Genomic DNA, 22,303 nt, shown 5'->3' on the forward strand with positions numbered 1-22,303 from the left:
TGAAAGAAAACAGACTATCATTAAGGACAAATATTAAGGAGGAGAATCAAGATAGGATTAATGGCCAAGGTAACATTTTAACTAAACTTAAAGGACTGGTAAGAATACAAGGTATTAAGAAAAAAGCAACATGGGAGGAAAGATGCATATTCAGTAGGGGAAAGAGAAGGCTTATTTGACTGGAACATAGAGTAAATTAAATGAGGTAACATATCTGGAACTATTGGATGGTATCATATTGAAAAGGACCTTGCTTGACATGTAAATTCACTTGTTAGCAAAAGAGAGCTACCAAAGTTGCCTATGAACATAGTAATGAAATGGCAAGGATTATAATATGTTTGTAATATACATATACATATGTATCTTGGGAAGTTATTTAAATGATCTAAGTCAAAGATGTTAAGGATATTTATATTTCATAAATATGTGTAGAAAACAAAGGCTGAATCTTTGCCAAACATATAAAAAGAAAATAAACAATTTTGATAACATGAATCATAAAAGCTTTTGCACCAACAAAATCAAGGCAACAAGGATAAGCAGAGAAATTCTCCATTGTTAAGGAAGAAAGGAAGTATGTAAGGAGAGACATGTTTGCATCAATTATCTCTGTAAAAGTTTACCTATCTAAGATATATAGAGAATTTGAGCCAATATGTAAGAGCAAGATCCATTCTAGAAAAAGATAAGTAGTTATAAAGGTCAAACAAATCTAAAAAGTAAAAAAAAAAAAAAAATCAAACTATTAACAATCATAAGAAAATGTGTTCCAAATAATAAGATAAATGCAAATCAAATATCTTTGATATACCTCACAAACTAACAAAAGTTAAATAAAGGACAATTGTCAATGGTAGAGTTGCTTTGGAGCGAGGCACAATACCCTATTGATAGAGGTAAGAATAGAAAGAACAATCCAGGAAAATATTGGAATTGTAGAGATAATGACTAAACTGTTTATACCCTCTTATCTAGAGACCTCAGTGGTGTTCAAAGATAGAAATAAATGTCCTATCTACCTCCAAAACGTTCACATCAGCACTTTTTTTTTTTTTGAAAGGACTACAACAGTACAAATGAATAGGACAATGGAACACATGGAAACAAAGATTAACATTTTGTCCTTGTCAGGTACCAGTCTGTATCTGATAATATGATAAGATAAAAAAAGAAATGAAATGAAGAAATGAACTTTTCTCTTTTTGTTGGAGAGGAAGGAGAATATTGGAAGAGAATGTTACTTATAAACATTGTCAAACACAAATAATTTTTTTCCTTTGTTTTATTTAACATTTCCCCCCATTTCTTTGTGAAAAGAAGACTAATAAAGTGAGGTCCGTGGAAATAAAATAATATAAAACAATGAAACAATATGATTTGATGGTATAATATGATAGGATAGTACATGATAGTTATGATTCTTTTACCATAGTGCCAGAATCAAATACACCATTTTCCTTCTCTATTATTAAATGGATATTTTCTTCTCTGAAATATCCATCCACTAATAATAGCCCTGCCTTATTAGATCAGGTTGGTAAAATCCAGTTCTTCCTAGCAAAGCTGATTTAGGATGTTCAACAAAAAGATCATAGCCAGTAGGTATTTAATATGTTTCTAGCTTTGTATGCTAAAAATGATGTGATCGCTCAATACAAAATACAAAATCATTTGGAATACAAAAATCATTTTGCTAATAGAAAACTGATTTCGAACCTCTTTTCTCTGAACCCAATATATCTTTTTGAAAAATCTGTTTGCAAAATATCAGAACAACTGAGTTTAAAGGTGGAAAAAAATCAATAATCAATCAGTTTTAAATATAGATTTTGGCACACAAAAAAAATACTTTGAGTAATCCTACCCTTTTCTCTTAAATTGAAAACTTTCATTTGCCCTAAATATAATGTGGGGTTATCAAAAACTACATCAAACTAAGATCACTTGGATTGTTATTCATTAAGCTCTTATTGTGTACCCGATACAAAATATAAATGGAAACTTTTCTCAAGAAGGTTACATTTTATCAGAGACAATATATGCAAAGATAAGCCAATACAAAGTATGTGGCTGGTCAGGAGCAAAATTGGCTAACTACAAACTATCCATACCTCTTACAACTTTAAATAGCAGAAGAATTTCAGTAGTTTCAATTCCAAAGGGATCTAGGCCATAAGGGTAGATTTCCATTCAGGAGTTGAACATTATAGTTCCAGCCAAGCCCATGAGAAGGAATTCCTTATAAAGGGAGGAAGAGGGAATTATTCTGCTTTTCCCCAATGTTGGTGAGATAAGAAACAAAGGACCCGTTAAGATACAACTCATTCAACAGGACAAAGAAAGAGACACACCTATTGAATTAGTAGACTTATACACATTTCAAGGAGTATAATCCCCTTTAAGACTCTTCTCCTAGAATTTGGATTATAGATTGTAAACAGGAACGATTAGGACCTAGCAGAAAGCAACAACAATAACAAAAAAGAGTAATTTCATGAGCCCTGTAAAGAAGAAAAAAAGTCTTTTGGCAACCAAGAGTTGCAAATTATTATTACTATTATTTTAATATGCAGAGCTTACTACCATCATACTTTAGAGATGTCCAGAAGACTGTCCTGAGGTACTGAAGTTGACATGCCAATCTGGAGTTGCTTGCTCCAAAATATAGCTCTATAACATAAAACACCAGTAGTTATCTGGCCAAGGCAGGGCCTGGTTTTGTCCTAGCTTCATTTTTTTTTTCCTTTTCCAGGAAAAGCTTCTTTACTATTTCATTCAATCATCATATGACATTGCAAAAAAAAAAAAAAATGATTTCATATAACCAAAAGATTTCCTCCAAGGCTTTCCTTTCTTCATCTCTTCTTCCACTAGATATAGAGCTATATTTTGGAGCAAGCAACTCCAGATTGGCATGTCAACTTCAGTACCTCGGGATAGTCTTCTGGACGTCTCTATTTATATATCTCAATCTCAAATCCACATTTTGGAGAAAACATTAACAAATTGAAGAAAATTCATTGGTGGAAGGGACTAGGAGGGCAAGGAGCCTTGGGACTATGCCATATGAACACCCTTTGTAAGAATTAGGGGCATAAGTCCCTATGAAGGTCTAATGGGATAGTCATGAACACTGTCAGTGTTGTGGTTTCTACCACTGTGTTTCTTCCTACCTGATCCTGGAGGACAGGGCAGAACCAGAAGCAAGAGATGGAAGCCATCAGATTTAACTTTAGAAAAAGAAAAAAAAAAAAAACTTTCTAACAATTGGTGATGTCCAAAGTGGAATCGTTGTCCAAAAAAGTCATAGATTTTTATATCTAGAGCTGGGAGAGACCAATTAGTTCAACCCTTTCATCTTACAGAGAAGGAAACAGATCCAGGGACAGTAATACAAAAATAATAATAATAATCGCTACTTTAATGTTCATGAACCTCTTTACAAATATTTTCTCATTTGATATTCTCAACAATTCTGGGGGATGAGAGGTATTATCCCCATTTGAAAGATGAGGAAAATGTGGCTGAGCAGTTCAATGATTTGTCCAGGGTTCCAACAAAAATAGGAAGTTCTGAGACTAGATGCAAATGTGTCTTTTTCTGAGTCCAAGTACAGTACTTCATTTACTGGGAAATATGCAATGACTTTTCCTGAGGTTTCCTATGTGGTCAGCATAAAGAAGATCTGAACCCCAGGTCATTGGATTTCAGGGGCAGTGCTCTGTTGGGCTATCTTTAATGAGTTTCCTGTCATTGGCTCATGACTATCAGTCATAGAGAGATATGTCTTGTTGTTTATCTCATTTTATATTGTACAAGGGATTCATCTATAGGCATGGGCTGGATTCCATGGAAGCTGAAGCCCTCCCTAATGCTGTCATTCTGTGATTCATTGAGAATTCTTAGTACATATGACTTCACACACCATGCTTCAGAGACAGAATTAACCCATGAGGAAATTGAGGGGATTAAAGCAGCAAGTGGTTAATTGGAGCTTTGGCCCTGCCATGGGTCGAACACTTCTCCTGCTGCTTGCCAACTGCATCTTCTGAAGGGTAGACGTTTGAGATGGTCAAAGCAGAAATTATCATCCCCAATAAGGCCTTTTATTATCTCTGAAAACAAAAGGAGGATTTTAAGCCTGAAAAGGTATGTTTAACAAATATTGGGTGTTTTTCTTAAAGATTTCTTGCCATGCTTGAACAAGAGAGGATATATTCCCTATCTCCATATACACTGAAGTTAGATGTTGTATACATGTACTCCAAGAAGTTCTTTTCCTTTGGTCATTTTGAGGCATAAAAGAACATAGGGACCTTAAGAGGAAGCCTGAATTACCTGAGTTTCTTGATATTCAGGAACTGGATAAATCACACTCAGGTTTCAATCTCCATCAATCTACATCGATGATACATGAAGAAGAATTATAGTTAACACCGTTTTTAATAATTTTATTTTGGAATGAGATATTTACTAGAAGAAACATGCTTTCCAACTTTTCTAGGTTGCAAAAATATGCCTTTAACATGCAAATTATCTTTCAAAAAGGATGGTCATTTTGAGGTGTGGGAATAAAGCCAAACATTCCTCATGGGAGATGGTGTTGATATATTAATACATTTTTGTGAAGTTAAAAAAAAAAAAAAAAGAACCAAGGGAACAAAACAAAACAAAACAAGACAAAACAAACAAACCAAAAAACCCCCAAAGATTCAGTAGGACCCATATTAGGGTGAATCTAAAGAAGGAGCTTCAAAGTCAGGAAGCCCAATTCCTACTTCTGACAGGCTCATAAAACCTATGTTACCCTAAGTAAGACGGCTATGCTTTGGTGCCCCAGGGAGAACTTTCTAAGCTGGAGTGCTTCATCCATTTTGTGTGTCATGGATCTTAAGACAGTTTTGTCAAGTTTAGTGATTTGTTACCTACATTCAAAATGTAAGGAAATGTCAACTTTAGGTTAAAGGTTACTCCTTCTAAAAATTATACATAAACCTCTGTGAATCTCAGAGTAAGAGACTCTGCTCTGTGACTGTAAGTTGCAAAGTAGATACCAACCAGCATTGGTAAGAATGAGTTTCCTTATTCAGAGTTGGGTACACTGGGAAAAATCATAGTTTTGATTCAAAACTGAGGCTCAAAGTACCTGTATCAATTAGAAACTCACTGCGCGAATCATAGAATATGAATCTAATGGACTATTGTTAAGTCTTTTAAAAAAAATTCATAGAAGATAAAGTTAGAAAAATCTTAAAAGAATTGTATGAACTGAAACAAAGTACGTAGAAGCAATAAAATGATAAGGAAAGTGACTACAACCATATCAGCAGAAAGAAGAAATGAAGATGCTCTCCATGTGATTATAATGTTTTATCTTAGCATGAAGAATATGTCCAACTTAAAGTCATGAGGGTCTGGGTTCAAATCTTGCCTCAGACTTTTATTAGCTTTTAATGTCTTTCACCTTCAATTTCTTCATCTGCCAAAATGGAAAAATAATAGCACCTACCTCACAGGATTGCTAAAAGGAAAAAAAAAAAGTGTTATTATATACAAGATGTTTTGTTGACTATAAAGCACCATACACTGTAAATTATTGTTGTTGTTCATTATTGTTGTCATCATTGCTGTTGCTGTTGTTTTGGCCATCATTTTCCCCAGAAAAGGAGCATGGATGGATGCCAGAATTTTTTAGATCATTTACATCCCATGTCTAAGTGTGCAAAGAAAAGTGAGGGTAAAATCAAGAGAACATTGTACACAGCAACAAGATTATGTGATGATCAACTGTGATGGACTCTTTTAAATAATGAAATGATTCAAGACAATTCCAATAAACTTGCATCCAGAGGGAGAACTATAGAAACTGAATGTGCATCAAAGCATAGTAGTTTCGCCCTTTTTTGTTGCTATTTGTTTGTTTGCTTGGTTGGGTGTGTGTGTGTGTGTGTGTGTGTGTGTGTGTTTCCCTTTTGATCTGATTTTTCTTGGGAAGCATGAGAAGTAAAAAAATATGTTCAAAAGAATTGCACATGTTTAATCTATATTAGATTGCTTGTTGTGTTGGGAGGAAAAGAAAGAGGGAGAAAAAAATGGAACACAAGTTTTTCCAAATCTGAATGTTGAAAATTATCTTTTCATGTATTTGGAAAAGTAAAATACTATTAGAATTGTAAAAAGAAAGAAAGAAAGAAAAGAAAAAAAAAAAGAAACTGGGCACATATATTAAGATGATTTCAACCAAAAAAACTTTACCCATCATGACCTCAATATTTCAACAGAAATGGATTTTTTGGGCACAATTATTTGGATGATTTCTTGTAAAATTAAATTGTAACACCCACTTAAGAGCTACTAGGGAGCCAGATTCAATATGATTTTGTTCCTCTGACATGTTTTGAATGTTCAAGTCTAAAGACCTATCATGAACACTTTGGGGGTATTTCACCACCACCAAAACCCACAAACATCCCCTGCAGGATTCATGAGTCCTAAAACCTAAGGGATGACACATGATATAGATTGACATGTTTTCTGGAAGGGACAGAGACAATAAAATTATGTCATGTGCTTAAGGGACTCAAAAGAAATTGGATTAAACCTTTTGGCAGGCTAAGCATTTCTTTAATTTTTTTTTTCTTTTTAAATTCTTTTTCCTTTCAAAATACATGCATAGATTGTTTTCAACATTTACCCTTGAAAAACTTTGTGTTCCGATTTTTTTCTATCTACCTTTCCCTCACATTCTCCCCTAGATGGCTAATGATCCAATATATATTAAACATGCAATTCTTCTATATATATATATATTCTATATATATTTCCACAATTATCATACTGCACAAGACAAATCAGGTAAGAAAAAAGGGGAAAATGAGAAAGAAAAAACAAACAAACAAACAAACAACAACAATAAAAATACCATGTGGTGATCCACATTCAGTTTGCGCATTCCTTTTTCTGGATACAGATGACTCTCTCTGTCACAAGTCTCTCGGAATCGATCTGAATCACCCCATTGTTGAAAAGAGCTACGTCCATCAGAAAGATCATTGTCTAATTTACAATCTATTGATGTGTACAATGTTCTCTTGGTTATACTTACTTCAGTTAGCATCAGTTCATTTAAGTCTCTCCAGGTCTTTCTGAAATCATCCTGGTGATCATTTTTTATAAAACAATAATATTCCATAACATCCATATACCATAGATTGTTTTCAGACATTCCCTAACTGATGGGCATCCACTCAGTTTTCAGTTCCTTGCCAATACAAAAGGGCTGCTACAAACATTTTTGCGCATGTGGGTCCGTTTCTCTTTTTATTATTATTATTTTTTTAGGACACAAATCCAGAAGAGACATTGTTGGATAAAAGAGAGTCACAATTTGATAGTCCTTTGGGATAGTTCCAGAATGGTTGGATCAGTTCACAACTCCGCCAGGTTTCCCATATCCACTCCAATATTTGCACCAATCTGATTAGTGTGTAGTGGTACTTAAGAGTTGTCTTAATTTGTATTACTCTGATCAATTGTGATTTAGAGCATTTCTTTTCAAGTAACCAAAAATGTTTTTAATTTCTTCATCTGAAAATTGTCTGTTCATATCCTTTGACCATTTATCAATAGGAGAATGGCTTATATTTTTATAAATTTGAGTCAATTCTCTATATATTTTAGCAATGAGGCCTTTATCAGAAACCCTGGATATAAATTCCCCCCCCCCCCAATTTTCTACTTTTCTTCTAATCTTGCCGGCATTTATTTTGTTTGTACAAATACTTTTTAACTTAATATAATCAAAATTATCCCTTTTGCATTTCATAAAATACTCTAGTTTTTCTTTGTCTACAAATTCCTTCCTTCTCCAGAGATCTGAGAGGTAGACTATCTTTTCTTCTTCTAATTTGCTTTTAATATCACTATGTATAAATCATGAACCAATTTTGACATTATGTTGGTATAACATTTTAGGTGTTGTTCAATGCCTAGTTTCTGCCATAGTATTTTCCAATTTTTCCAGAAATTTTTGTCAAATTGTGAGTTCTTATCCCAAAAGCAGGAGTCTTTGAGTTTATCAAATACTAGATTACTATAATCGTTGACTGTTATGTCTTGTGAACCTAACCTAGCCCACTGATTGACTACTCTATTTCTTTAGGCTATGCATTTCTAACTCATTTTTCCTTCTAAAGTATTTGATACATTGGGACATAGAAGTAAATAAGGACTAATTGTGGGAATGTGTAAGAATGCTACAGTGTAGAAAGTATGGAGAGGAGATGCTTCAAGCAATATAGGATCTGAATTCTAGGCAGGGATTATCGTTGTGGCAGATCCAGAACTAAACTGATATGTGTGGGCTGAGGGTCCTCAGCCAAATAAAACCTTTTAGAGTTTACAGTCATCTCCTGGAAATTTCCAACTTCTCCAACTTTTATTTTTCAGTGTGGGCCAGAGGAGGAGGGAAGGGGAAGGGGGATCAACTTAAAATGGCTTATAAAAGGGCCCCAGAAAAACTTCTTGGACATCAAAAAGCTCTTACAAAACAACCTCTTAATGATTTAAGTGTAAATGAATCAGCAGCATATGGATTTTATTTTCTTTTAAAATACCCTTGGGTTTAAAAATTAAGGGGAAGAGAACATGGTAGGGCATGTTTTAGATTTTGTGTAACAGAAAACATTTAGAAAAATACTGAGATGTTTGAGACACCCCAAACATATTCGAGGTAGCACATCCTTACTGCAAATAAGGAGTATTAGAATGTACTAGAATCCCCTGCATTGAGATACCTTCCTTATCAGCTAAGGACAAGCCAGGAATACAGCTGATAGGGCACATGACCACCTACTGTAAAAATGCAGGCTTCAGAATTAGAATTCTCCTAAAGTAGAAATCACATTCAGTTTTTTAACCACTTGAGCTAATGTTCATGTCTTGGATCTGTAACTATGTAAAATAAAATAACCAATTTGAGGTGACCCAAAGGACTATAATCAGGCTATGAGTGTTTCCCATGATGATTTGCATGAAAAATGAAGTGAAGGAAATGTATAAATAGAGAATGTAATGGGAATGGGAAATAATAGATGGAAGAGATGTAATAATAAGGAATTTTGGCATCTCAACTAAATACTATTGAGTGTGTGCATGTTGGGAATGGGAAAAGGATTATGTTAGACAATCTGAAGTCATGGGAACTGGGTAAGTTGAGTAACTGGGAAGTGGATGTGTTGACCAAATCATTGAATTTTCAAGTTGGAAGGAGACTCAAAAACCACTTGATCCAATCTCAAACCAAAAAAATCTCCCTTTGACAACCTACTCATACATACAAAGTTTCAAATAGATTCTGCTTGAAGAGCTCCAAAGATGGGTAACCCACTATATCTTTAGGTGGCCCATTCTAATTTTAGAAAATTCTAAATTTGGGGCAATTTCTATTTATTTATTTATTTATTCATTCATTGATTGATTCATTTATTTGTTTATTTGTTTATTTATTTTTGGGCTATTTCTCCTGACTTTTGATTCTTTGTGATTTAAACCTTGATTCTGAACTCTGGGACCCAAACCAAATCAAAATTTATGTCTGTTCTCTCTTCCACATAATCACTCTTCAAATACTGAAAGATCCCCACGAGTCTTATTTTCTTCACTCTACATATGTTAAGTTCCCTTAATAGTTCCAGAGATGACATAGATTTGAGGCAGCATGATACTGTGGAAAAGAACACTAGTTTCAGAGACAGTCTATTAGAATTTGAATCTCACTTGTTACACTACTTTTGTCCTATTGTGCAATCCACTTCACCTCTTTGGGCCTCAGTTTCCTCCTCTAAAAGAAGAGGAGGGTTGGACTAGATAGCTTCTGGGGTTCAATTCATGTCAAAATTCATGAATTTATGATCCTTTCCAAATTCTGGCTACTCTCTAGATTACCCACAGCCTTCCTAAACTATGAAAATGCCTATTCTAGATCTACAATTTACTACAGATCTTCAGATACATTAGAAAGGGAGAGAACTTAGGGTGAAGAAGATAATAATGAACCAGATAATGAACTTATAGCAGAGGAAGAGTGACTGGGAAGATTCAGAGATACAAGAAACAAGAATATGGGATGGTATGAAGGGACCTTATTTTTTCCTTTTAAAATAAATTTTACTGATATATTTTGTTTTTTATATCACCTTGATTTCTTTTCATATCCCTCTCTCTTACACTTCCAGATGATGCTCTCTCATAACATTTTTTAAAAAAATACAAGGATAAAAAGAGGAAGAGAAGGAAAAAAAATAACTGACAATTATGTTGAGTAAATTTGCTATGTTATGGCATGTTCCTTACCTTCAAAGAGAAAGTAGAGAAATCTCGTGTGTGTGTGTGTGTGTGTGTGTGTGTGTATGTGTGTGTTTTGGGGGAGTTTCAAACTTGTTCTTAACATTTTACAACATTCACTTTTGATTTTTTAGTTATGATTGTTCTTTCTATATTCTTTGCTGTAATCATTATATACACTCTTTTCTTGGTTCTGCTTGCTTCATTTTGTATCAGTCAGTTCTCTGCAACTACAAAAATTGCTATCATAAATATTTTGGTAACTATGGAATCTTCTTTTTGATAAGGAGCTCCTCGGGACATATGCTTAGCAGTGTGTCAAAGAGCATAAATATTTTGTAGATTTAAAAAATATATTTCTAAATTGTTTTCTAGAATAACTCCATCAATTTACAGCTCCACTAAGCAGGATGCTTGTGTTTCATTATAGTGGACAAAAGTGATTTTTTTAAACATTTATTTTTATTATATTATTTTATTTTTTCCAAACACATGTAGTGACAATTTTCAACACTCACCTTTGCAAAATCTTGTGTTCAAAATTTTTCTTCCTCTCCCATCCTCCCCAAGACAGCAAACAATCTGATATAGGTTAAACACTTGCAATTCTTCTAAACATATTTCTACATGTATCATACTGCACAAGAAAAATCAGATCAAAAAGATAAAAAAGCACAATAAAGGAAAAAAACAAGAAAACAAACAAAAAGGGTAAAAATACTATGCTTTGCTCCATGTTAGTCTATATAGTTCTCTTGCTAGATGCAGATGGCATTTTCCATCACATCTATTTGAATTGCCTTAAATCACCTCATTGTTGAAAATATCCAAGTCCCTCACAGTTGATCATCACATTATTTTGTTATTATTGTAGGATGAAGTTTAGAAGAGAGAGAAGTGGCTATTGATTGATAGCAGAGGAAGAATGGTCTCAAAGTATCCAATCTTCTTCCTGGCCCTAGTCAGGGGATGCGAGGGAACAGCCAGTCTTGAAGAAGGGGACATCTTCAGGAGAAAATGAACTTTCAGTGAATACCAGAAAATAAAAAGGAGAAAGGAGGCAATTTAGAAGAGTGTTGCACATACCTTGTCTTCTGGTCATTTCCATTCTACCCACTACTGAACTGAGATAGATGATGATAGCAGATTACACAAATATGTAATATACATAGCCCCTCCTCTTTAGGTCCTATGGAAAATAATCAGGGACTTGGATACCATTATTACTGGATCGATACACCAGGGACATTCGGAACATAACAGGAGGAGTCCATCACCGGGTTTGCCCACCTTCATTTACCATGCTTACATTTCTGCAAAAATGAAGGACATTGACTGGAAATCTCAAGAATCTGAGGTCGGGGCAGTGACCATCTCACCAATAGGACCCAGTCTTAACTCCTATTGAAACACAGAGTTTTGGACATCTCGAGGCAATGTACCCTCATTTTAAAGATGCTGGAGTAATGATCAATTCATTCCCTTGTCCAAAAAATACAGGAGCAATGACTGATCCAAAGGCCATTTTCATTGGGTGCTCTAGAGCCATTGCTGAAGCATTTGCATGAGTAGGATGAAAAGTTTAAGTTTAAGGGAGTCTTCCCCATCTTCCTAGATCCTCTAGAAAATAAAAATACAAGGTCATTTTGTTCAACTTTGAGTAAAGACTTTTCGCTTTCCAGTGGATGGTGAACAGGCTTTAAAAGAAGCTGAGATCAGTCCCATGAATATGACCATAGGGACAGAGATCCTGATCAGGAAAGGATCTCAAAGCATCCAGGGACCTTTAACTTTATTTTCCAAATGAGGAAAATGAGTCCAAGAGAGGTCCAAGACCTTATCCAAGGTTGAACAAGTAGTAAATGGCAGAACCAGGATTCCAACTAAGCTCCAGTGTTTCCAAAGTCCACAACATTTCCAACACACTATAGTGCCTGCTTGATGCCCTTTTCTGTTAGGGCTGGTCTAGAGCTGGTGGGGAGGGGCTTTCTAAATTTCAGTAAGTGAGCACATGTTCATGAGTTTCTAAGTGGGCGGGCCACATGATGTGTTAATTGATATCATCAGTTTTAACTTCTTGAAAATAGTCATTTTAGAAGCCTTAAAATAAGTTTAATTAAGTCCATTTTTACTCATTTAGCTGTGTGACAAAGGACATGTCCCTTCTCTGAGGCTTAGTTTCCTCTTCAGTAAAATGGGGGCAAATAATAGTCTTGTTATAATCCAGTGGGATAATATACCTAAAGTGACTTGCCAATCCTAATGTCTTTTATAATTGCCTGCAAGTCTGTTTAAAATCTCATTGCATTCTCAAATCCAGAACTGGAAAGGGCCTTTGATATCATCTTTTCTCCCTCCGAAATTTTACAGAAGAGGAAACTGGAACGCAAAGAGAAAAGACTTGCCCAGTGTCACATAAGCAGTCAGGGATTTCTAAGCCCTGTTCTTTGAAATTCAATATTGTTTCAATAAGAAAATTTCTATTTATTTTCATTATTTAGATTTCCTGTTATCTTCAGCTCCTTGAGGACAGGACTAATTTCTTTTCTTTCTTTGTGTCCCCACCATGTCAAACAGGGCATGTCACATAGTAAGTGCCTAAATCCTTGCTGAATGAGTGCCTGACAATAGTGTGTTTTCTTCTTGAAGAATTGGGTTATATCCAATATGTGCCAACTCTGACCACGGGCTTCTACTTTGATGATTCTCAGCTTCTACTTCAACAGTATCATGAAAGAGAATGGCCTTTCACAAAGAAAGGTAAATGTAGGAATTTCTGGTGATTACTTACTCCTAGATCACATGCACCAGCTAACAATCAGACACATGGCTCACAGAACATCTCCAGGTATTTTAGGTTCAGAGACCAAAGTATCACAATAAAACAACTCTCTGGAACCAGTCCTTGGAAGACATCCTTTTGCACCTGGAAACCATATTTCTTAAGAGCTATGGATGAGGAATAGAACAAATAGGATGGCGGATGCATTGGGTTTTGGGTGAGAAGTGACCTCTGACCCAACGCAGAATTTTCATAGTAAGCTGGTTAGACATGGGGTGCCAGATTATGTTTTCACTAGTGAAAAGTGAGTATCTAAAGTACACACGATCTTGTGCATTCGCATCCCTCTGCACTTTGTATCATCACAAGGAATCTGCAGTTCCTGGCCAAATCCAGATGATTGTGGTCACTTTGTGGTCCTCTGATCTGTTTGATCTCCTTACCTAGCAGTCTTTCCACAGCTGCTTGTGGCCTCTTGGAACAGGATTTGTATTAAGTTCAGAGAAAGGATTGCCAACTGAAAGGGCTTCATACTTGTTCTGGTGGGTCCAAGAGGGAAGAACTAAGAGGGATAGGTAGAATTTTCAAGGATGCCATTAACTCAGTGAAAACTCCATTTAAGCAGAACAGACTGTATCCAGAAAGAATAGACTTCTTATCATGGGAAGTCCACAAGTAAAAGCCTGGCTGTGTGGCTGCTTGGAGAAGGGCTTTCTATTAAGATGAGATGCTCACTTAAATTCCCTTGAACTAAGATTCAGAGGTGGCTTCTTTCTCCATATATGCAATATAGCTGCTGTAATAAGCTATAATATAGCTTATATAGAGATAGAAGCAATAGATCTGTTTATACATCTATGGATATTGGGGTAAGATCTGAAGGTTCATCTCTATAAGTAAATCCCATTGAGGAATCTGCCTGTAGCAATGCAGGCTGGAGATTTCTCTGCATCTTATAATCTTAACACATTTCTAGAGCTCAGAGGGGAAATAGGAGGTACCCAGGATCACATCAAAAGGGCAGATAAGGTATGGCAGTGGAATCCAGCTTGTCTTGCCTCACATGTCCCCCAGAGCAAAGCTATTCTTTCTATATCACACACATATCCATTGCTATATCTCTTTATGTATTATATATATATATATTATTTCTGCATATATTTTATATAATTCACATATGCATCGATATGTTTCATATGTCTACACACTCAAATGCATAGAACACAACAATATATATGTGTGCATACAGATATAATATATGTGTTGCATACTATGTAGAAATATAGAAATAAATACATGCCTATTTGTGCAAGTTATATGCAATATTCACTTATGCTCATAGCCCATACATTCATAAATAGATGCATGCATGGACATGTGAAAAGTTCCTAACTCACATATTACTTAACTGATTGCCCAAGGTCACCCACCCTGAAGATTCAGAGCAGGGTCAGGACACAGTTTTCTTGATCCCAAGGTCTTTGCTCACCAAAGACCCACCATCTTTGAGATACAGATATAGATGTGTGTATAGAGATTAACAAAAGAAACTGATTTCAGAGAGGCTATTTCTGATGAAAAATCTTTAAAATATCCATCCAAATGGGGGATAAAAATAATCCATTCAATAAAAGTAATAATGTTTTCCCCTTTTCTCTTAACTCATAAAAGGGGCTTCTCCAACACCCGTGGTCTAAATCTTTGGAGAAGATATGTCTCTTTTCCAAGGTCAGTATTCCCAGTTCTCCCTGTGAATGCCCCACCTCCCTTGTGCAGTGCTGCTCTGGCTGCCTGGTCTGGCCAATTTGCCAGAGTCTCTCTGGATCATTACCCTGCTGAGCCTCTTCCTGGAAAACTCCAGGAAGTGTGGGCAAGATGGAGTTGGAGGCGGGGTCAGGCTCTCTTTATTGAGCTACTCACTTGTTAATTGTCTCATCTGCCTTTGTCCTTAATAAGGATGGGATGTGCACATAAAAGGACATAGGAATGCTTTGTGAAGACACCCACTTTTCCAGCAAGGTTTGGAATGTGGCTTCCCTCAAGCAGTGGAATCTGGATTGGTCAACGTGAGGCGAAACAGACATCGCACGTGTCTGTGCACGTGGTGCCGGCACACTCTGCCTCCAGAAGGATGAGAAGAATGAAGAGATCTGGCTTCAGAAACCATGGGCCAAGGGCCAAGGCCAAAGATCTCTCGGTTGGCAGAGAAGTCCATGAGCAGCCCAGGAAGAATGAAGCTGAATTCCACGGCTGGGCTTTATGGCAACATTGCTGCATTGCTTCTTCTCCCTGATTGGTTCAGGCCTTTTCAGATGCCCCAGGCAGTGCCTGGAGCTGAGTCAGCCTGAGCTCCCACTGGCAGTTTGCTGGGTTCTGTTCATTTCTAAGAAGAGCTTGGACCACAGGGTAGAGAGCAAGCCTCAGAGTTTGACTTCAAAACACGTCTCTGACACGTCCTGACTGTGGGATCCTGGGCAAGTTATATAAACTCTTAATGATTTGCTGTCAATGATTCTCAAAAATTATAAATTACAAAGGAGGGGCTGACCTATTGATAAAGTCTCCTCATTGGGGAGCTCACTTTAATTACTGCAATTCACTGTTCCTCTCCTTGATCTCCAATCTAAGCATTCCTGCATCAGCAGTCAGCACCCCATTACTCTTTCCTAAAATACTAATAGAACTGCCCTTAGGGGGATGTCACATGTATTTTCCCTCTTATTTTCCAATCTAGATGACATGCCCGGCTGCTCCAGTTTGACCACGCTCGGATCCACCCTCCAGGAACTGGATCGATGCCCATCAGTTGGGAAATGGCTGAAGAAGGTATGGTACATGAATGTCATGGAATATTATTGTTCTATAAGAAACGATCAGGAGGATGATTTCAGAGCGGTCTGGAGAGACTTACATGTACTGATGCTGAGTGAAGTGAGCAGAAGCAGGAGACTGTAGTACATGGCAACAGCAATGTTATACGATGATCAATTCTGATGGACATGACTCTTTTCAACAGCAAGGTGATTGAAACCAGTCCCTATGATCTCTGCACCCAGAGAGAGGACTGTGGGAACTGAGTGTGGTTCACAACATAGTATTTTCTTTCTTTTTGTTGTTATTTGCTTTCATTTTAATTTATTTCTCATTTTTTTCTTTTTGATCTGCTTTTTCTTGTGCAGCAAAATAATTGTGGAAATTTGGATAGAAGAATTGTATGTTTTAGGTATATTGGATTACTTGCTGCCTAGGGAGGGGGATAGAGGGAAGGGCTGGAAAAATTTGAAACACAAGGTTTTTCAAGGATGAATGTTGAAAATTATCTGTGCATAGGTTTTGAAAATAAAAAGCTTTAATTAAAAAGGAAAAGAGTCAGGGACAGAAAGACAGAAGGACAGAGACAGAGACAAAGAGACAGAGAGACACACAGAGAGAGACAGAGACAGAGAGAGGGAGAGGGAGAGGGAGAGGGAGAGGGAGAGGGAGAGGGAGATGGAGAGAGGGAGGGAGGGAGAGAGAGAGAGAGAGAGAGAGAGAGAGAGAGAGAGAAACCTAGAAGGGATTGTACAGGCAATCTAGTTCACCTTCCATCCAAGTTTCACATGAGGAGATTTAGACTCAGGCATCTTAAGTTACCTGTTCCAAGTCCTCTTTAAATCATCAGCCATCAGAGTTAGGCTCCAAATTCAGATTCCCTAATTCCAGTGGCAATATTAACCAAATAATCAAGAAATTTGACTTAGAACTTTTTTCCACGAAGAACTTTTCATCCATTAAATATTCAAAAATAAACAGAAGAAAAGAGAAAAATATTAGGAAGAAGACGTAGTCAAACCACACAATGTTAGCACAATTATATTCAATTTAATGAATACTTAAAATAAGCTGAATGAAATGGAGTTACAGTATTATATGCAATCCTCTTTATACTGGCCTTTGTTTAAGGAAATCTTCATGATAATTGATGATTTTCGAATTCATGATAAAACATGTTTTTAAAAAATGGTTCTTATATTTTCATTGTTTACCCCAAAGAGGTTATATGTGGACCTGTCTTATAGAGATTTTATAGAATTTGGAAAATGGACATATTATTTAGCAGGTACTGCTATCTTTTTTCTCACCTAAAAATAATATTCAGCTCAGAAAAAAACATAAGTTTATGATTCCCCTCATGCTACAGATGAATAAACTGAGGCAAGGAGAAGTCAAATGACTTTAAAAGCAACACTAATTGTCTGAAATAGAATTTATCTTTTTCTCTCAAGGTGTCCTGATTCCATGGAAGCTAGGCTATAAACTAGATAAAGTGAAAAGTCAGAAGTCAAGAAGATTCATCTTCATAAGTTAAAAATCTTGCCTCAGATATTTACTAGGTGTTTGACCCTGGGCAAGAGATATAACCTGTTTGCCTCAGTTTCCTCCACTACAATATCTTTGACAACCAAACTCCAGATGGGGTCACAAATAATCAGATATGACTGAAAAATGATTGTTCTTATTCTAGATACAGGACTTTAACACTGCATGACCTATCTCCTCAACATAATCTTTGGTCCTGAAAAGTAATCTTGAATTTCTTTCATCATTATTCTACTTTAAATAGTGATTTCTCCCATCTGTATTTGGTGCTTCCTAACTTTCTTCCTGACTTCTTAATCCTGCATATTACAATTAGTGTAGAAGGGTTTGGGTACAGATACAGTGAATCTCCTGGTAGCAGTGATCAGAAGAAATCACTAGAAAAAATGGTGGGAGAGCTGTCTATTCTATGTGGATGTTCTTTCTCCCAGTCCCATCCATAGCTGTTCACCAGGTCATAAGGTTTAACTTAAAGGAGACTCCTTGCAGGCTCACTTTCTCTTTCATTGCTTCTTTCTCTAGGGAGGCAATGTAGCACCTAATCTTCTGATATACTCTTCTGAAATGTTTGCAATGGAGATGCATCCTTGATTGCTACACCTTTCTGCTGGCAAAATGATCCAATGCTAGCTAGCTGAGGTAGATTCTCAGCTCTTTTCTCCTCCTTGCTGAAGTGACTGTTTTACATCAGATTACTTTTACAGTAAATGGTGATGATCGGTGATTTTTGGCAAGCCTGCTGAGTGAGTGGTTGTGACTAAGCCCAATTCCCCTTTGCCACTTCAGAATGAAGCAGAGACAAATGCATAGTAACCAAGGGAAATGAAAGAAAAGGAAGAAAAAATAAAAAAGGGATAAAATTTCTACTAAAAAACCTTTAGGAAAATCAAAAGAAAGACTAAAACAAATGAATAACTAAAAGAGAGAGACAGGGAGATACACAAAGAGAGACAGAGAGAGAGAGAGAGAGAGAGATCATATCACAAGCAATAAATACTCAATCTATAGAAAAAATGGAGATATCATTAAAACAAGAAAGTCTTTTTACAAGATTGTAAATGCAGTTAAGCTTCAAGAAAAGAGTTGGAATGCTTGATAAAAATATTGATGGTGTTTGAGGATTTCAGTGCAATAAATAAAGACATATCTTACACCAACAAGATTTTTTTTTAATTGTTGAAGTGAGCAAACCAGAAGATGGACAGTAGAATTAGAATGGACAACACAGGAGAAAAATCGTAAAATCACAAAAATAGTTGTGGCCTTTTGAGGGCACATTGACTCAGAAATTAAAAAAAAAAAGATAATGATTTAAAGACACATAGTACATTTTTAACCACTTGGAAAGTCAGGAAAAAGATCTCAGGTCTCTATAAACCAAACCACAGAATTTACTGAGAAAATCTGAGAATTGTTGAACACTGAGAAAACATGGAGAAAAAGTTCCATAAATACTTTCCAAGACATATCAGAGAAGAAATTATTTAGAAGCAATGGAAACAAGAGAAAGAGTAGAAACAACAGGAGGAAGATTTCTATATGAATTCATGATAAATTTATCAATCAACTGGAATTTTTGAAAGATATGGAAAGATACAGGAACCAAGCAAAGGTAGCATCTTTATTATAAAATATTATTTTCCCAATAAAAATGAAGTTATTAAAGTGAAAGGTTAATGTTAATAAAATTAGCTTGGAAGGAAAGCTATGCATAATAACAACAATAATTGCAACAAAATATTCTGTTGATAATAGTTCATGTTTTTATTATCTATATAAGAATGAGGCAGATTGGATGTAACTATTGTACCACATAACATAAATAAAACCAACACAAGATTCTATCTGTAAAGTCAGGATCAGGGGATCATCCTTTGGTGTTATTTCAAAGAAAAATAACATGTATTTTGTACAAAATTAAATGTGAGCAAAAGGAGGTTGTTAGGAAAGAAGATAAATTTAGGCTATTAAAAACAAAAGGCAGTACAGTACCTCATACTAATTTTTAAAAAGGTGACAGAAGGAAAAAATGAAAATTTGAGTGTTAATGGACTAAATTAAACAATAAAAAAACAGGGTATTTACAAAGCTGATTACAAAATGAAATCAAACAATTTGCTGCTTATGTGAAATACAAGACATCCACTTTAAAAAACACAGGGCTAGAGTAGAGTTTAGTAAGCTTCAGCTGAATCCCTCAAAAGCAAGATGAACCATCATGGTTTCAAAGTAGAAGAGTATAAATATAGATATCACCAAGAGAGTAAAGTAAAGAGGCAACATGATGATAAAAACATTATAGGTAAGCTGAAAAAATAAACTTCAAATCTATATTGACTAAAAAGTCATAGTAACCAAATTCTCAATAGAAAAGCTAGACAAAATGACACAAAAGATAAGATTGTAATTCTAACTAACAACAATCTACCTGTTTATCTTAGGTTGAAAAAAATCAAAAAAAGATAAATGCAAAAGAAATTGCAACATTGAACAACATTATAAAAAAAAGAATATGTGTTTTATTGTGACTTCTGAATTTATCAGTCTTGCATACAAATTATTTGATAATTGATCATATGTTGATGAAAAATAATTTTAATAATGTGAAAAAACAAAAAATAAAAATGTACATATGGATCATATAAATAAAACACCTTAATTGTTACTCAATAAAATTATAATCATTAAAGGAGAAACAATGTGAATTTAAATAGATATTAGAAAATGTTCTAAAAAATTAGGATCATAAATTTAAAGCTGGTGAACCCTGAGATACCATATAGGCTTGCTTCACTCATTTTACAGTTGAAGGAACTGATTCCCAAAGAGGCTAAATGATTTGAGAAATCATAAAAGGGGTAATTGGTATGGTTTTATTTGAATTTAGGAGCTCAGACAAAAGATTAACATTCTTACTTTACCACAGAAAGGCCAGTGACCAAATGACAGTAATAAAAAGATATATTGAAGATTATAATGGTAATAATGAGATGACACAACAAACTTGTGATACGCAGCTGTCATAATCCTTAAGTGATATTTTCTATCTCTAAGCACTTCTGTAAGTAACAATGAAAAAGACAATTAAAAATACGTAAATTAAATGCATGAAGCTCACAAATTAACAATACTCAAAGACCCATTTAAGAGAATATCTTAAAAATTACATGTGAAAAAATATTAACAAAATATTTGATCAAAAAGAGAAAGTAAATCAAACTGACATTATGAAGGGTGTTATAAAATGAATAATTCTTTTTTAAAGTTGATAACCTGCTATGCCAAGTAATATGTCAAGAAACTAAGAACTCAAGTGAAATGGATTAATATAACTTGCTCATTCCCATTTATTAAGCTTCTACCAGGCACTGTGCTAAATTCAGGGATAATACAAAATATTAAAATTAACAAAAAATGGAATAGATCGTCACCTAAAGAAAGAGAAATTCTATAAACTATGATCAATTTCTATAGAGGATGGGGTCAGACTCTAGGACCAAATGAATTGATGCCACCAAGCTTTAAAGAATAAAAAATTCTATGCTGCATAAATTCTCTCAGCTCTATATCACTATTCCTGTGAGAGAAGTATAGCTTTGATTCACAACCAGGATGAGGAAAATAGAGAAAGAAAAATGTAAACTAATCTTACTAGTAGTCATGTATACAAAAGTATTCAATAAAATACTAATAAGAGATTAAAGCAGTGTAATGAACATTATTCATTATTACCAACTTGAATTTATATCATGAATCAAAGCATGCTTCAGCATCAGAACATTAATTAGCATAATAAATACCAGGAATAAAAACAGAGAACCCACATAATTGAACTAAATTAAATAATTAAAACCATTACAAGAAAAGACTTTCAGTACAACATAGCCCTCATTTATGTTAAAACTTTAAAAATCAAAGGAACAAATTTTTAAAAAAATTATAGAAATAAAAAGACCATTCTTCAGATGATAAACTAATTTCTATTAAATCTATTAAATAAACAACTAGCATCTTAAATGGAGAAATGTTCTCTTTTGTAATTTTATCTTATTTTTTTATTTTAAATTACATTTATTTTGAACATATTTTAAAATGTTTTATTATTTATCTATTTTATATCCTTTTCTTTTTTAAATTTTAATTTTTCTTCCTCTCTCCCACTCCATTCCCACCCATATTATGAAAAATGATATTTATTTATTAGCCATAATTAAAAAAAAGAAAGAAAAGAAGAACAATGAGTGAAATTATGCTTCAATTTACTTTTAGAATTTATAAGTTCTTTCTCTGGAGGTAGATAGTATCATGCGTTCTTTGTAATTGTCTTGGATCATTGTATTGATCAGAGTAGTCAAGTCCTTCACAGCTGATCATCATTACAACATTACTGCACACAATGATCTTGCTCTTCTCATTTGACTTTGCATCAGTTCATATAGGTCTTGACATTTTTTTCATTATTTCCACCAGCACAATAATACTCCATCAAAATTATGTTCATTATTCATGAATTTTTGGCATCCCCTCAACTTCTGATTTTTTTTTTTTTTTGCCACAACAAGAATAGCAGTTATAAATATTTTTGTACTTTTGGGGCCTTTTACTTTTTTCTTTGATCTTTTTGGGATTCAGACCAAATAGTGATATTGATTATCAAAGGGTATATCCAATTTTATAGCTATTTGGGCCTATTCTAATATATTCTCCAGAAAGGTTGCATTAGGTCACTACTCCACCAACAATTCATTAGTGTACTTTTTTCTATCATTATCTATATAGCTTTTATCATTTCTGATAGGTGAATTTCAGAGTCCT

The 22,303-nt window shown here is 34.8% G+C and overlaps 1 long non-coding RNA gene across 1 annotated transcript in view; it reads left to right on the forward strand.

Annotated features, from left to right (window-relative positions):
- The window catches only part of LOC116421533, a 93,791-nt gene extending 77,803 nt beyond the window's left edge, over positions 1–15,988 (forward strand). The window contains exon 3 of the long non-coding RNA XR_004231930.1: positions 15,864–15,988. This is a non-coding gene — a long non-coding RNA (uncharacterized LOC116421533). The remainder of the gene's footprint in view (positions 1–15,863) is intronic.
- Positions 15,989–22,303: the final 6,315 nt, after the last annotated feature.

This window comes from Sarcophilus harrisii, chromosome 1 (genome assembly GCF_902635505.1).
Source record: "Sarcophilus harrisii chromosome 1, mSarHar1.11, whole genome shotgun sequence".
Classification (NCBI taxonomy): Eukaryota; Metazoa; Chordata; class Mammalia; order Dasyuromorphia; family Dasyuridae; genus Sarcophilus; species Sarcophilus harrisii.